This window comes from Tupaia chinensis, unplaced genomic scaffold (genome assembly GCF_000334495.1).
Source record: "Tupaia chinensis unplaced genomic scaffold, TupChi_1.0 Scaffold000600_1, whole genome shotgun sequence".
NCBI classification, from domain to species: Eukaryota; Metazoa; Chordata; class Mammalia; order Scandentia; family Tupaiidae; genus Tupaia; species Tupaia belangeri.
In genome coordinates this window covers 6,517,627-6,534,885 of record NW_006160117.1, presented here as the reverse complement: position 1 = coordinate 6,534,885, position 17,259 = coordinate 6,517,627, and the positions used below count along the sequence as shown (strand labels likewise).

General features: G+C 38.4%; 1 protein-coding gene across 1 annotated transcript in view; it reads left to right on the top strand.

Annotated features, from left to right (window-relative positions):
- Window positions 1–10,118: 10,118 nt before the first annotated feature.
- TASL (TLR adaptor interacting with endolysosomal SLC15A4) overlaps window positions 10,119–17,259 on the top strand; it is a 21,058-nt gene continuing 13,917 nt past the window's right edge. Inside the window, exon 1 of the mRNA XM_006158484.3 lies at window positions 10,119–10,341. The gene's annotated coding sequence lies outside the window, so the exon portion shown is untranslated. The remainder of the gene's footprint in view (window positions 10,342–17,259) is intronic.

Below are 17,259 nucleotides of genomic sequence, written 5' to 3'. Positions count from 1 at the left end.
TCTGAGTCCCATTTTCCTCACCTGCAAAAAGAATACTAAGAACCTCTTTGTGTGCTCCCATTATTAATACTAAATGTTAGCATGTATATTTATGTATTGAACATTTTACTTTTTTCAAGGCAATAAAAGTAATATGACATTGTATATGTCAAATAAAGAACAAATGATCTTCTCATTTGTGTTATAAACTACAAAAAAACAAACAAACAAAAATCTATGGGGCTGGCCGTTGGTGCTATGGTTAAGGCAGCTGGACTTCCACATGGCTGACTGCAGTTCAAGTCCTGGACCTGGCAGCTTGCTCTCTCACTTTCCTTCTCTTTCTCTAGTCTACTTCTTAAAATAAAAATAAAAAAATGACAATAAATAAGATTAAATTTAAAAAGTCTAAAGAAAAACACTATGCACAGGGCCGGCAGATGGTGTAGTGGTTATGTCTCTGGACTCCCACATGGCTGACCGCCATTTGAGTCCCAGACCCAGTGGCTTGAAATTCACACTGGGCACATGTGCATGCATGCCCGACATCCTGGTAGGAGAAGGAAGGAGAAAGGATTGCATTGTGGCCATCCCTCCTGGGGGGTGATTTCTCACTTTGCCTCTCATTGTCTCTGTCTTGCTCTCTCTCTGGGGAGCACATGAGCCCTAATGCAAACACTTCTAAAAAACAAACAAACAAACAAATTATGCATGGAACCAACCATTGGCATGGTGGTTGAGGTGCCTAGATGATCCCACTCAGCTATGAGCTGTTTGAGTCCTGTCAGCTTGAGGAACACATTGGGTGTGTGTGTGGGTATGCCAAAAATCCTGAAAGAAGAGTGACATAGAAGAGAAGGGATTGCATGGCCATCCCCCATGGTGAGGAGGTACACTCTTGCCTTCTCTCTCTCTTTCTGTGTCTTTCCAGTGAACACACACACCCTCTAGCAAACTTAAAAACAAAGCAAAACTATGCATTATTTCCATTTTTTTGGCACCAAAACAGATGTGTACTTTAATTCCTTTTATTTTTTTGGAAGTCCCTTTATACATTTGCTTGAGTTTTACTCAGGGCAGAACAGAACTGGAAAGAGGGATTGATGTGGCCCCTTGGAGACAGAGACAGAAAGTTTGTGCTTCAGAAACCTCTCAACAAAGGGAGGAAATGTGGAGATTTAAGGGCTCAGTGGCACTATTTTCACTTCTCTATTGCTTTGGGAAATAATGTTTGGACTGAAGTTCCAGTTTCTCCCACAGAGGCCTCATGTGTCCCAAGCTGCCTTTACTGACATGAGCCAGTGCTCTACTGTGAGAAAAAAAGAATCATGGGGAAAAAACCACAAAAATACATTCCAAAGAAAATGTCAATTTTTCTAAGTCTGGAATTTCTACTGGGGTGTTGAAACCCCTGCTTGTCTTCAAAGTGTGTAGTCCCTTTCCTTAAGAAATTTACTTGACTTGCACCATCTGGTGGGATTAGAGTATGCAAAGATTATGCAGGTTTAAATTTTCTGTGTCCTTCTAGCATTGGGCCAGAATCTAAGAACTGTTTAGTCAGCTCTCATGAAGGAACCAATCAACCTTTTACTTTTTAAAAAGAATTATTTATTTAATTTTATTTGTTATAATATTCTTTTTAAATTTGCTATACATGTGATCACCAAAGAGAAAAAGAAAGAGAAAAAGTGAGAAATCAAACTGCCAGTTCAGGGACTCAAACCGTGGTTGGCCATGTTGGAGTCCAGTGCCCCAACCACCATGCCACCTGCTGTTCCCCACCCATACAACTTCTAATAACTACTTGGTGACAGAAACTAAAACTTTTATTGGAAGCCTGGATATGGAGCAATATTTAAACTGCACAAAACTTTGCTTTTCAGAGCCATTGTCCTAAAACAGTCAGGCTGGAAGAAAGGGCTGCATTTTGGGAGATCCCATTACCTTTGCATTTTATTCTTTGTATTGTTACCCAACTCAAATCAGGTTTGTTCTCTCAAGCTCTATAAAACCAAACCATAGGCATATGGTGTGATGAAGGAAAAGTATAGGTTTATTGCAAAGCAAGGAGAGCGAGCAGCTCATGCTGAAAAGACCTGGTCTTCCCGAGATGTTCCCCATATGTATTTTTAAGGGCAAAATTAAGGGCAGAGGTCCCAGGTGCATGATCAGTTCAGTGATTGGTTCAAGAGAGCATGATCATGTGATCATTCCATGGGCATTCTTGATTGGTGAGGCCTTAGATACTCAAATTTCTCTTCAGATTTCTGAAACCATTCAGCTTAGAGTCTTTGGCCTCACAGCAGTTTCCATCTTACAAAACATCTTACATATTGAAATGAAAACTTTGTCTTTTCTTTAAGTGAGTTTTAGAGGTCAAATGGCCCTTGTTTATGGTCAATGTTATTTTATTATCATAACCAAAGTCTGAAGACTTACTCCTTACTCTTGCCCATTACAATGTAAATGGACCTTATATTTCAAGAACCTTAGAAAATACATTAGGGGGTCCTTGCTGGGTTTCAGTATTATAATTCAGATTACCTAAAAATATAGAGAGTAGTATGAAACTGTATCTCTTCTCGAAATACAATTTTAACCTATTGGTTTGATGTATGCTTTTCATTTAATTCAATCCTTGACAGAGGCACCAACAAGAAGGGATACCAACATATTCAACTTTCCCTTTTCCTTCCTTTTTTTCATAAAATCATCTTTACTTACTCCTTTCTTGAAATCTGTTAAACTTTATTTATTTATTTATTTCAATTTGACCAGAGAGGGACAGAGAGAGAGAGAGAAAGTGAGAAAGCAAGCTGCCAGGGACTCTAACCATGGTCGGCCATGTGGGCCGACCACCATGCCACCTGTCTGAAGGGAAAAAAATATATACTAATAGACTTGGGTTTAGGATAAAAATCCTTGCATGAGAATTGAGATCATCTACAGATTCGGCTAAATCTTTGGCTTCCTGGTCTTAACAGAAGTAAATTATTATGAGGTCAAAGCAGAGTTCATGTAAATATTCATTTGCGTGAGCTTCCAAGAATAGGTAAATAAACAACATCAGTGAAATGGAAATTCTCAATTGTTCAACTAGACAACAGAGAATCGTTTTCTTTTCAAGCCTAATTTATAATTGAGGAAGTAAAGCTTTCTCTTGGCTAGAGAAGGAAGTGTCCTTGTGTGCCAAGAACTGAAAATCAGATTGGCAGAGAGATAGGAGGTTATCAGGGGGAAATATAAAAGCTAGGAAAGAAAGGCAGAAGTTTGTCAAAATGGGCTTAAAAGAAGCATACACTTGTAGAAGCATCTGTCAAATGTTTTCAGGGGTAATTAATTTTAGCCTTGATGTTAGAGATTTGAGTTTTAGTGTGGGGGATTTCTGCTAGATTATTAGGGCAGATAGTATCAAGTAAATACAAAGGTTGACAATTAGAAAGCAGAAGCTAAAATATAAATATTTCATGGGAAAATTCCCTAAGTATTTTGGTACTTGCTTTGCAACGTCTGATTGATTTCAACTACAGGTTAATAGCCAATGAAGATGAGCTCTTCTATGTACTGTACGTGGCCTTAAAATGACAAATATGGCATTCAATTCAATTTACCTATTTAATTTATATCATATTTCATGTAAAAGTCATTTTTCAATGGAAAGAATTTCAAAATGCTTCAGAAAGCTTACAAATGCAGTAACCGTATTATTCGCTGCCAAAACGAAAATCTCTCTGAGGTGGAAAATGGGAGTTATTCAAGAGCAAACAGTGTTTATTACAATCAATTATATCCTAAATAACAAAATCTCTAGCGCACAACAAGCCATTACAGCTTCATAGGAATTCAGAATGTGGTACTTAATAAAGCAATTATAATCTGTCATCCTGTCCTCAAGATAAGCAGTGCTGCCCCCGAGCTTACCTTATGGATTTCTTCAGCATAAATTAGACCTATTGAAGTATAACCAAGAATTTTTAAATGTCATATTAATTTTACTCTATGGGACATGTAACATGTTCCTCAATTCTAATATGTTCATGTTAATTTTTATGGAATATCAATTAGAGTTAACTTTCTGCAGAGGAAGTACATTAAAACTTTACATATAGTACTGTAATTGGGTTTGTAGGAAACAGTGATTATAACAATTACTTACATAAACTCTGAAAAATGAATATGGGAAGATAGGGTTACATTTTTAAAGATGTTATAAGTTACACATTATCATCTAAAGTACACATTATTAAACATATGAAAAATGTTTATTTTTATGCCATTGTACACTGTTATGAGCATTAGCATATTTTATTTTGTGCCAATTACTTAGAAGCACATGTCAGTTTCAGTTATAAACAACTCTAATCTATTGTAGCAACTAGGCAGGCATTGGTGACTACTTGTAAAGATAAAAAAAAAAAGGCAAAGTTACAGAGTACGTCAAGGTATTGAGCTTGAGTAATGCTATCAAGGTAAGTCAGAATATGAATTTTTAGGGCCAAAAGATGAAAGATTTGGCCCTATGTGTGTGAAGTGGTCAAATACTCATAAATGAAAATCTAGTGATTGTAAGATAGAGACTTCAGAATCAGAGATATAAATACACAGATCATCCAAAGAAGATAATAAAAGGTATGGTGGGTGTTGAGTTCACCAAAATAAGAAACTGAAAAAGAAGGCTAAGCATGTTGGTTCTGGGAAGTAGATGGTTGATAGGAAACCAACAAAAGAAATTAGAAAGGAAAAAGTGGAAAGATAGAACAAATAGCAGTGTGAAATGACACAAAGACAACGGGGTGGTGGTGGAAGCTCTTCCTAAAGGAGGGTCTGCATTAATAAAAACAGGTTAAATACAGTATTATTGCCACATCCATACATGGAATGTTTATGTATAATAGTTTAAAAGATGTGATGAGTATGCATGTACTGACATGGAAAATTTTATACCGAAAAAATGTAAGGGAGAGAATAGCATATATATTTTCTTGTAGTTTCTATATGAAAGGGGAAAAATGTTTATTTTTATGCCATTGTACACTGTTATGAGCATTAGCATATTTTATTTTGTGCCAATTACTTAGAAGCACATGTCAGTTTCAGTTATAAACAACTCTAATCTATTGTAGCAACTAGGCAGGCATTGGTGACTACTTGTAAAGATAAAAAAAAAAAGGCAAAGTTACAGAGTACGTCAAGGTATTGAGCTTGAGTAATGCTATCAAGGTAAGTCAGAATATGAATTTTTAGGGCCAAAAGATGAAAGATTTGGCCCTATGTGTGTGAAGTGGTCAAATACTCATAAATGAAAATCTAGTGATTGTAAGATAGAGACTTCAGAATCAGAGATATAAATACACAGATCATCCAAAGAAGATAATAAAAGGTATGGTGGTTGATGAGTTCACCAAAATAAGAAACTGAAAAAGAAGGCTAAGCATGTTGGTTCTGGGAAGTAGATGGTTGATAGGAAACCAACAAAAGAAATTAGAAAGGAAAAAGTGGAAAGATAGAACAAATAGCAGTGTGAAATGACACAAAGACAACGGGGTGGTGGTGGAAGCTCTTCCTAAAGGAGGGTCTGCATTAATAAAAACAGGTTAAATACAGTATTATTGCCACATCCATACATGGAATGTTTATGTATAATAGTTTAAAAGATGTGATGAGTATGCATGTACTGACATGGAAAATTTTATACCGAAAAAATGTAAGGGAGAGAATAGCATATATATTTTCTTGTAGTTTCTATATGAAAGGGGATCTATGTAAACGTTGGACTGATACATAAGAAACTGACATCTGGTAATTGCTTCTGGGGAAGGGACCTAAGCTCTAGAGATCAGATAGGTTTAATTTGCACTGTGTATCTTTTTGTAACACAGCTTTTTTTTTTTTTATCCTTGTACATGTATTTTTTAAAAACAGACTACTAATGGGAACAGCAGATGGTGTAATGGTTACATTGCTGAACTCCCACATTATTGACTGTGGTTCAAGTCCTGGACCCAGTGACTTAAAACTCCATGCCAGGCACGTATGCATGAGTGTGCAAAATCTCGAGAGAAGAATTGGGGAGAAGGGAATGTGGTGTAGCCATCCCCCTGGGGGTGATTTCTTGGTTTCTGTCTCTCGGGTGAGCACACGTACACTATAGCAAAAATCTAAGTAAATCAATCAATAAATAAGTAAATTAAACCACTAAAAAAGAGACAGAATTAGCGAATAGTGTCAAATACTGTAGAAATGTCAAAGAGGATATAGGCTGAGTAACAGGCAATTAGACTTGAGAATTAAGAGGCCTTGACAACTTTGAAAAACAGGTTCAATTGTGTCATTTGAGTATTGAGAGACAAAACTGTATTGTAAGCGGTCAGAGAGCCTACTTCAGGTAGACAAATGACTTATCTTGACAGTTGATGTTTGATGAAGTAAATCTGTGAATAAATCAGGTGTGTGTGTGTATATATAGCATTTAGAGTGCTATTAAAAGCACTTGGGGGACCAGCAGTTAGTGTAATGGCTATGTCGCTGAATTCTCATGTAGTTGACTGCGGTTCAAGTCCTAGACCTGGTGGCTTAAACTCATGCCAGGCGCATGTGCATGCATGCCCAAGATCTCGAGAGGAGAATGGAGGAGAAGGGATTGCAGTGTGGTCATCCCCTCTGGGGGGGTGATTTCTCACTTTCTATCTCTCTGTCTTTCTGGCGAACACGCGTGCCCTATAATGAAAACGTCTCCAAAAAAAAAAAAAAAACCCACACACTTGGAGGGTCCTGCAGGTGCACGGTGGTTAATGCACTGGACTCCCACGTGGCTGTCCATGGTTGGAGTCTTGAACCTGGCAGTGTGCTTTCTCTCTCTCTCAGCTAAAATAGAATAATAATAATAAATGAAGGTTTTTTTAAAAAAAACATTTACCCCTATATTGTCCAGAAGTACCTTTATAAACATTTAGATGATTTATGTGGGTGTGTGCATATGTATTGTTCTTTGCAAAAAGTGTGATCATACCATACATAACATTGAGTAACTTTCGTTTTTATATAAAGGTACATCACTGGTATTTTTACCAACAAATGTAGCTCTACATCACTCTAGACATTATTACCATCCTCATTTTATTAATCAGAAACCACGGCTCAGGAAGGTACCTCTCTCTGCCCAAGTCATGTGGTTACTGAGTGGCAGAGCTAAGGTATGAAGCTGGATTGACCAAATTCAAGTCCAATACTCTCTATTTCTATAAAGTCACTGAGAAAATTCTTGATCAAAAGGCCAAGAATGCCATAGACCAGGGAATCAGTGACTCAGGGTCATCAGGATTTATATGATTCTGTCAGAACATGAAAGTTAAAAGGAACCATGAGGTTGTTGACACTTTGCTGAACCATTGGGAATAATAATAAATGAAATAAATAATTCTTTTCAAAAAACTAAAAGAGCACTTGAAGGTAAGCAGAGGGTGACTAGGATGGTTGAAACCTGGTGAGGACTGAGAGTGAGTTAGGTGTGGGTGATATCACAATGGAAATAATTCAGAGCATGTTTTTCACACCAACAGGGGTAATGGAATGACAGGAATAATATCCATTCAGTGGCACAGAAATCAAGGCAATAACTTTTACCTACCATTCTGCAGACTGGTAGAAAATCATATTGTAAGATTTCAGCTACAAAGGATATAATTATATTTTATTATAGTCAGCAAAGAGAAAGCAATTTAAAACCAATTTCATATGCTCAAGTTTTCTCAAAAGAGAAATGGTAAACTAACTTTACATTATGCCAACTTTTGAATTCAGAAATTTTTCTTTGAAAAAAAAAAGATTTTCATAAAAGGAGTAACTTAAGAGACAAAGTTAAGGTAGTAGGATCAAAATTCTGCATATTGGAGGGGACCAGCAGTTAGCGTAATGGCTATATTGCTGGACTCCCATGTAGTCAACTGCAGTTTGCGTCCCGGACCCGGTGGCTTAAAACTCACGCCGGGCCCATTTACATGCGTGCCCAAGATCCCAAGAGGAGAATGGAGGAGAAGGGATTGTGGCATGGCCATCCCCCCTGGAGGGTGATTTCTCACTTTCTGTCTCTGTCTGTCTCTGTCTGTCTGGTGAGCGCATGCACCCTATGGCAAAAACTTCTCAAAAAAAATTCTGCATATTGTATGTGAATAAAACAATATATGTGATTTTAGCCAGCCTAGAACAGATGAAATCACCCCACAGTGATTATTGAATACAGTGGCAGGTGATTTCATAGGAAATCCAACCAGAGAGTGTTGCTGGAGGTAGGAAATATGCATTCTAGAGTATCCTCAGAGTTGTGGGTGAACCTTCACTACAGTGACATAAAGCAATGTTTGGCCCTGAAGGCGTTGGGACCTCTTGATCAGAGTTAAATCCCTGATGGGCTACAAAAGCCTAGAAATATCCCTGGACCTGATTTTACAGGATTACACTGCAAATGAAGTTGCCCCTGGGGAGGAGGGTGGCAGTGAGTCTGGCATTTCTTGTGGTGGCAGGTCAAGGCAGTCAGTACTAGGAGAGAAAGTATCCTTATCATGGCTCATGGATGGGAGCTTGCCTTTTCAACTGTATCTAAGTAATGTTCTAGGAAACACTGTAAAAAATTATGAAAGATCCTAACAGAAACAAAAAATGCCAGTACACTTTCAAAGATATGACTTTAAAAATAAGTCATTGAAGAAAAGTAAACAAGTAAAATTCATTAAGTAGAGATGTTCACCTATTTATTTTTTTAAAGAGAGAGACTTTTGCTATAAGGCACATGCACTTGTCAGAGAGACAAAGAGACAGAAATTGAGAAATTACCCCCCCCTAGGGGATGACCATGACTTAATCCCTTCTCTTCCATTCTCCTCTCAGGATCTTGGGTACCCATACACATGTGCCTGCCATGAGTCTGTCTGTCTGTCTTTCTTTCTTTCTTTCTTTCTTTCTTTCTTTCTTTCTCTCTCTCTCTCTCTTTCTCTCTCTCTCTTTTAAGAATTATCTGTTTAATTCCATTAATTATTATTATTTTTAAAATGTGACCAGAGAGAGACAGAGAGAGAGAGAAACAGAAAGCAAGAAAGCAAGCCACCAGGTCCAGGACTTGAACTGTGGTCAGCCATGTAAGAATCCAATACGTTTAACCTCTATGCCACCTGCTGGCCCCCTGGAGTGAGTTTTAAGCCGTTTGGGTCCAGGACTCAAACCACGGTTGACTACGTGGGAGTACAACGATGTAACCATTATGCCATCTGCTAATCTCCAAGATATTCACCTAGTTTTAAAAGATTATTGCCACAGGATGTGTGTACTGGCCAGAGAGACACAGAGAGACAGAGAGACAGGGAGTGGGAGAAAGCACTCCCAAATGGGGTGTGATCAGGTTGTAATCCCTTCTCCATTTCTCCATCCAGGTGGGACTTTAGGTACACACACACAAATGTGCCTTGAATGTTTTCAAGCTGTGGAGCTGGGATTTGAACTACAGTTGGCCGTGTAGGACACAGTTTCCTTAATCACTAGACCACAAGGCTGGCTCATATTCATTTACTTTCTCAAACAATGCTGCAACAAATATCTTTTCACACATGTCTTTGTGCACAAATGCAACTATATCACTTGGAGAAATTTATAGCAATGGAGTTGTTTGGGTCAAAGGGTATCAATATTTAATTTTTGACAGGTTCCGGAAATTGTCCTCTAAATATGTTAAGAATCTCATCAGTAGTTCTGAAAGTGCCTGTTTCTTCACAGCCTTGCCTACACACTGTATTATTGTTTTGGTCTTTGGTAATTGTAGGGAGAAAACTGTTTTCATTTGCAGTTTTGAAAATTAGAAGTATAATTGAGAAAGAATGCTTTTAAAAAATGATAGATTACTGATGAGACGAAGAATTGTGTGAAGTCATACCTGACTTGGGTTCTCTTTGTGGGGAGGGTTTCTAGAGAATTTCTTATTATAGGAAGAAAATGTAATTATGATGATAGTGTTCTTACATAATATGTAGCAATAAGCTATTTTAACAAGAGACAGTTTCATAGATAGGTTTCATTTTATGAAAAAGAGGAAGAAACTATATTCTGTGGCTCGATGTGGGTTTGTCAGTTATTGCCTCCCCACTTCTCGGGACTTCCCACTGCTTCTTTAGCACAATCGGACTTGAGTAAAAACAACTCTTTTTCCATGGGATCAGTTATAAAAAGAATGGCAATGCAACGAGCAACTTAGTCTCTTGGTCTCACCAGTGAAAGGCTTGCAAACATTTCTGGAAGGAACACTGGCTGACTCGATCATTTCTGCTGGGTCAACCACTGTGTTTCGGCAGTACCCAAAGGGCGGACTGGTTAGTGAAGGTAAGAAAAAGGAGGCAACTGGCTCTGCAACTCTGCTAACATTTTCTGTCATTTCTCTTCTGACACTTTCTTAGCTCTTTATCACCAGAACTCAGATCCAATCTTACAACATTTAAAACACTTGTCACACTTACAAAATTAGAGGTGAGTAGGAGTTTACGTAAACATTCAATGGAGTTGGACAATGAAGAGAAATTAAGTTGACCGTTTCCTTCTCTTGTCCATTCTTCGGACGTGACACATTTTTTTTTCTTACTCTGAAATATTTGATTGGTCTGCTCAAATGTTTGTTGTATAATTTATTCAGTCCTCTTTCACTAATTGCTACTTGGGTTAGCTTCGTGTTTTTAAAAGAAGGCCTAAAAACCCAGGCAGCATTTGGCAGGGACAACACAGCTCTTGAATTCAGTTACAGTGTTGTAGTTGTAGAGACTAACAATCACAGTACATTCCAATTGGATTTCACTCTCAATTATTCAGTTCAGTGAGCTTGTGATCATGTTTTTCTATGTGGCAGTGGCAGGATGTATTCAAAGTGAATGTGGTCTGTTGCTTTTCGAATTATCTGGGTGATTTGGGGAAAGCCTGTCTTTTGATATTAAAGACGGCACATGCACTGGTGGACTTTTGTTCAAATTATCTATAGATTCGCTCATTCTTTCTCTTGTACGTGTCTATCTGTACTTGAATATGGACCTAGTTGAGTCGGAATTTCTATTGATATTTTGATAACATTGTATAGATCAGGTTGAGAAGATTGTTTCTGAGCTTGAGAAGCTTTTTTGTGGGAGTGAAGAATATTGAAATCTCTGTTAAACATCTATATCATGATGGTAATTTTGGAGATATACAAAAAGCAGTGCACTAATTCTATTATCTCAGAACCAAGTGATGTTTGAAATACTTCTATCAATCATTGAAAACATTTCCAACTACATGCATAATGACTATTTTACATATATAAGCTATTGACCCACTAGGCTCTTAAAAATGTTATACATTGTAAATGTGCTTTCACTAAGTAAATATAATTATTTTCCTTCCAGTTTTTATTTTGAAAAGTTTCAAATGTGTATGAAAATTAAAAGACTAGTATAATGAGCACCTCTATGTCCACATGTAGATTAATCAGGCAGATCACATTGCTATTTACTTCTCTGTCTCCCTCTCCATTTCTGATTCTCCTTTTCTAATTGTGTGTGTGTGTGTAGGTGTATGTGTGTGTGTGTGTGTGTGTGTGTGAGAGAGAGAGACACTCTGATAAATACATACATATATGAATATACATACATGTACATATAAATATACACACACATATGCAGTTTTTTCTGTACTTACTGAGAGTATATTGTTGACTTTAGAACACATGCCATCCCTAATTTCTTTCTTTATCTAAAAAAAATGATTTTATTTTAACTTCATTTATTAGTATTTTCCACTTTGACCAGAGAAAGACAGAGAGAGAGGGAAAGTGAGAAAGGAAGCCACCAGGTCTAGGACTTGAACCATGGTTGGCCATGTGGGAGACCAGCACCTTTAACCACCATGCCACCTGCCGGCCCCCCCTAATTTCTTTTTTAAAGAATTATTTATTTAGTTTATTTAAGTATTATTATTATTATAATTCTATTTGCTATGGGTCTCACCAGAGAGAGAGAAAATGAGAAAGCAAGCTGCCAGGGCTGGAACTTGAACTGTGATTGGCCATGCAGGAGTCTAGCACCTTAGCCACTATACCACCTGCTGGCCCCAACCATCCCTAATTTCTTGAGCACATATATCCTAAGAATAAGGGCAATCTCTTCCATGATTATAATGTAAATACAACATCAAGGAAGTTTAACACCTATGCAATACTATTGTCTAATGTATGACCATTCAATTTTCATTAATTATCCACATGTTCTTTAAAGCTTTTTATTTTTAAAATCCAGAATCTAATCACAATTTTACATTCCATTTGGTTGTCATGTCTACAATAATGTAATACACAAAGTCAACATAATTAATAATAATGATTAACAATTATTTATTCCCAGGAAATTTAACATCAATGCAGTATCATTAGGATCCATTTTCTTATTTGTTAGTCTTCTCATTTTTTTTTGGAGAGGTTTTTGCTATAGGGCGCGTGCGCCCAGCAGACAGACAGAGAGACAGAAAGCGAGAAATCACACCCCGGCGGCATGGCCATGCTGCAATCCCTTCTCCTCCATTCTCCTCTTGGGATCTTGGGCACGCATGCACACGTGCCCGGCGTGAGTTTAAGCCACGAGGTCTGGGACACGAACCGCAGTCGACTACATGGGAGTCCACCGACATAGCCATTACTCTAACTGCTGGTCCCATAGTCTTCCCATTTTCAACCAAATACATTAGACATAATTAGAAAACATTATCATAATTTTTCAATTTGTAAGAGGTTGAGAAATTATATGAAAAAAAACTATGACAGAAATATATTTATTAATATTTTTGCACCAAATTTTACAGGCTCTGAAATTAAAAAATCACACATTGCATAAACCCTTGAAATTGCTGTTATTCTTGGTCATAAGAGTCAATGCCAGCACGGCCACCCCTCTAGGGGATGATTTCTGATTTTCTGTCTTTGTAGTGAGTGAACACACCCTATAGCAAAAATCTCTCTAGGATAAAAGGAATCTAAGCAGAACCAAGGGCAAAACTGTTTTTTTAACTTGGTGATGTTAATATGGAAAAAAAAGAGGACTTTAGATTTATAATTACATATTCTTAGCTTTCAGGTTAGACTTTCAGAAATTAATTTGTTAAGTAAGAATCACTTCATATTTGATAGAAGAATAGATAATCCCAGATTATATGTTTTGTGACAGGAAATGAACTATAGATGAGTGATACTGTATAGTATCCATCCATAAGTGCAGTAAGATTAAATAATGGAGTTAAAAATCTAAGGTATATGATTAAGTTATTGGCTATTTGCAGCTATACAGAACAGGTATTTTTAAATACAAGAAAAAGGAAACTGCAGATGCTATTTATATAGGGAAGTCCTTCCTAAAGAAACTCCTTGTTTTGGACAAAGTTCCTGTAACATGCACTGAAAACAAAAACAAAAACAAAAAATGACATGTAGTATGGATTTGGTTCCATTATTAATTAGATCTTCAATAAAATGATATTTAAGTTTTTCATATTTATTTTCAATTCCCCAAAACTAACAAGATCTTAAAAAAATTTGGATTATCGGGAACCAGCAGTTAGCGTAATGGCTATGTTGTTGGACTCCCATGTAGTCGACCCGCGGTTCGTGTCCCAGACCTGGTGGCTTAAAACTCACGCCGGGCGCGTGTGCGTGCGTGCCCAAGATCCTGAGAGGAGACTGGAGGGGAAGGGATGGCAGCATGGCCATCCCCCCTGGGGGGTGATTTCTCGCTTTCTGTCTCTCTGTCTCTCTCTGTCTGTCTGGCAAGCGCACGCGCCCTATAGCAAAAAACCTCTCCAAAAAAAAATTGGATTATAATCATAGGACCAAGAATTTATAGTATAGGAGATAATGAAATGAAGAGGTGAAATGGAAGACTTTGATGTTTGCAGTTATTAAAAAATAATATCTCTGCAGCTAGCAAGTGTCATGGTGATTAATGTGCTGGGCTCCTACATGACTGACTGTGGTTTGAGTCCCAGAGCTAGTGGCTTTTTTTTTCCCCTTTCCTCTCTCTCTCTCTGTGTCTCTGTTTCTCTCTCTCTGTCTGTCTGTCTCAGGTGAGTGCATGTGCCCTATAGCAAATTAAAAAAAAAACCTAAAATTAAATAATTCTTTAAAAAATATATCTGATATATGACTTATACACAATCTTTTTTATTCTGTTTTTGAACTACAGAAATTTATTTTCTCACGGATCTGGAGGCTGGAAGTTTGAGATCAATGGGCCAGCAGGGGTATTCTTTTGAGGCAATTCTCCTCAACTGGCAGATATCCATCTCTTCCTTGCATCTTCACATGGCCTTTCCTCTGTGCATTCACAGCTCTGTCTGCCTACACATAATTTTTTTAGAGAGATTATTTCTATAGGGTGCATCCACTCACCAGAGAGACAGAAAGAGAGAAAGCAAGAAATACCCCCCCCCCCAGAGGGGATGGCCCTGCCACAAACCCTTCCCCTTAATTCTCCTCCTAGATTTTGGCCACATACACACATGTGTCCAGTGTGAATTTCAGGCAGTCAGGTCTGGGACTCAGACTATGGTTGGCCATGTGGGAGTCCAGCAACATAACTACTATGCCATCTGTTGGTTCCCCTACACATAGTCTTAACAAGACAGTTCACTGTATCTTCCAAAATTTTTAAAGTTTATTTACATATTCCATAAGTGAGAGAGACAGAGCAAGACAGACAGAGACATGGAATGCCCAACGGGGTCCTGATGTCCCCAGCCTTAGCCCCAGAACATGGCCACACACGATGCCTGATATACTCAGGGAGGGCTCCAGATATGAAATGGACCCCTCGTGGCTCTGCCTTGCCAAGTGCTGCACTGTACTATTTCACCACTATCCCCCCTTCACATTTGAGGCAAAAGATGTGCTCATCTGATTGGAAAAAGTTAAAAGTTATAATGTACTGAAGAACGTCAGTGGAAACAGTTAATTCCAAACCTTGTTCATGAGAGAACAAATTGGTCCAAACTACTGGAAAGATAATTTGGCAATGGCAATGATCTAGCAATTCTGCTGCTCCAAATCTGCCCTAAGGAGACATTCATGGAAGCATATGTAATTATTACACAAAGTAAAAGCAAGAAAACCTCAAAGTCCACTATGATAGATGATGTATTAAAATAAGATGTGCTATTTATTTATAATTTTTTTTGGAGAGGTTTTCACTGTAGGGCGCGTGCGCTCGCCAGACAGACAGAAAGAGACATAGAGACAGAAAGCGAGAAATCACCCCCCAGGGGAGATGGTCACGCTGCAATCCTTTCTCCTCCATTCTCCTCTTGGGATCTTGGGCACGCACGCACACGTGCCCGGTGTGAGTTTTAAGCCACCGGCTCCGGGACGTGAACCACGGTTGACTACGCAGAAGTCCAGCGACATAGCCATTACGCTAACTGCTGGTTCCCAGATGTGCTATTTTTGTAACTGTTTTATTTTTTTTAATTCTTTTTTTTTTGAGAAGATTTGCCATAGAGTGTGTACACTTGCCAGAAAGACAGAGAGAGACAGAGAGACAGAAAGCAAGAAACCAGCCCCCAGGGGGGATGGCCATGCCACAATCCCTTCTCCTTTATTCTCCTCTTGGGATCTTGGGCATGCATGCACAAGTACCTGGCGTGAGTTTAAGCCATTGGGTCTGGGACTCGAACTGCAGTCAACTACATGGGAGTCCAGCGATACAGCCATTATGCCAACTGCTGGTCCCTATTTTTGTAACTGCTAATAGGTAGATCTACATAAGCAGGTGGGAGCCAAACTGCAGCCCAGCTAGCTAGCTAGGTCCAAGGTCTCCTATGAAACAGCAGATAACATTTTCTTCTCTTTAATTCTGTGACGTTATATCCCATGATGCTGGGAGGCAGGACCATGCCAGTGCCTTCATATCAATTTTGCCCCTTAGATATCTTAGTTTCTCATGCACCCTAAATGTTCAAGAGGCAGAATCTGTTGTGCCACCTTATCACCACAAATCCCCCCACTTCCCACCAATATCTGATTTTCCTGCTTTCCTTTTGTTATTATTGCCAGTTAATCCTTTATTGCAAAGATTCGTTCTAATGATTTATTTTATTGTTTAAGATAGTAGCTGGGTTTTAATAAAGTTCCTTGAGGTAGGTGAGACAAGAACCTGGAATCTTTTTGTAATTTAGGGACATGTGGCCAAGAACTCTGAAATGTTGATATGTGTATTCGAGGAGACTTGAAAGATGTCAGTGGTGAGCCAGAGAATGAGTAAGGAACCAGGGCTCTCAAGAACAAGAAAAATACCCCTGCAAAAATCCCTGGGATAGGCATGGATTTGGGAGGAACTAAGAGGGGCTTGGCATGTCTGTATTCCTGGATCCTGTGGGGAACATGCAGAGATGAGGTTAGGAAGGCAGACAAGGACCACTTATCATGACGGCCTAACATGTATGGACAGTATCCTGGAGACTATGGGGAGTAGTTGATAATTAAGATATTATTTTTTTATTTAATTTGAATTTTTATGATTTTTTTAAAAAAAATTTGATGAGAGAAGAAGAGAGAGAGAGTGAGAGAGCAAGCTGCCAGGTCTGAGACTTGAACCATGGTTGGCCATGTGGGAGTCTAGCACCCCAACCACCATGCCACCTTCTGGTCCCAGGAATTGGTATTTAAACAGGACATCTGTAATATTAAATAGCCTGTGGAAGGTGGTTGCAGAATTAAGGGTGAGATGATGCCAAGCTGTAGCAGCGTGAATGGTTAAGGAAAATATTTGGTTAAGGAAATATTTTAAAAACAAAACAAAAAACCAGAGGCTAAATTCTTTGTACTTCTCAAAGACATGAGCATTGATATAAAATTGGGACCTGCATGTAATCCTCTGGGCCACCACTCTGGGGTCAGTGATGGCTGTCCCCCTGTATCATTTCTACATTTCACTATGCCTTCCTTCTTTTATTTGGCAAGTGTTGTTATTATTAAATGGAGTCAGGGCTGCTCCCTTTTTCCTGAAAGGACAACTTCTTGTTATCACAATTGTGTGATATTAACTGCTCTCAACTGTGCATATTCTTAGAACAGAACACACATCTTAGAGTTTGCAAACTTGAGCTTGACTCTTTCCTCAGTACTTAGTGGCTCATCTAGGGAAGGACATTTGTCATACTGAAACTCTGTTTTCTCATTGGAAGTTCCAGGTTATGATAATAACTGAAGTGTGCAGAATTGCTGGAAGATTAGGAATAATG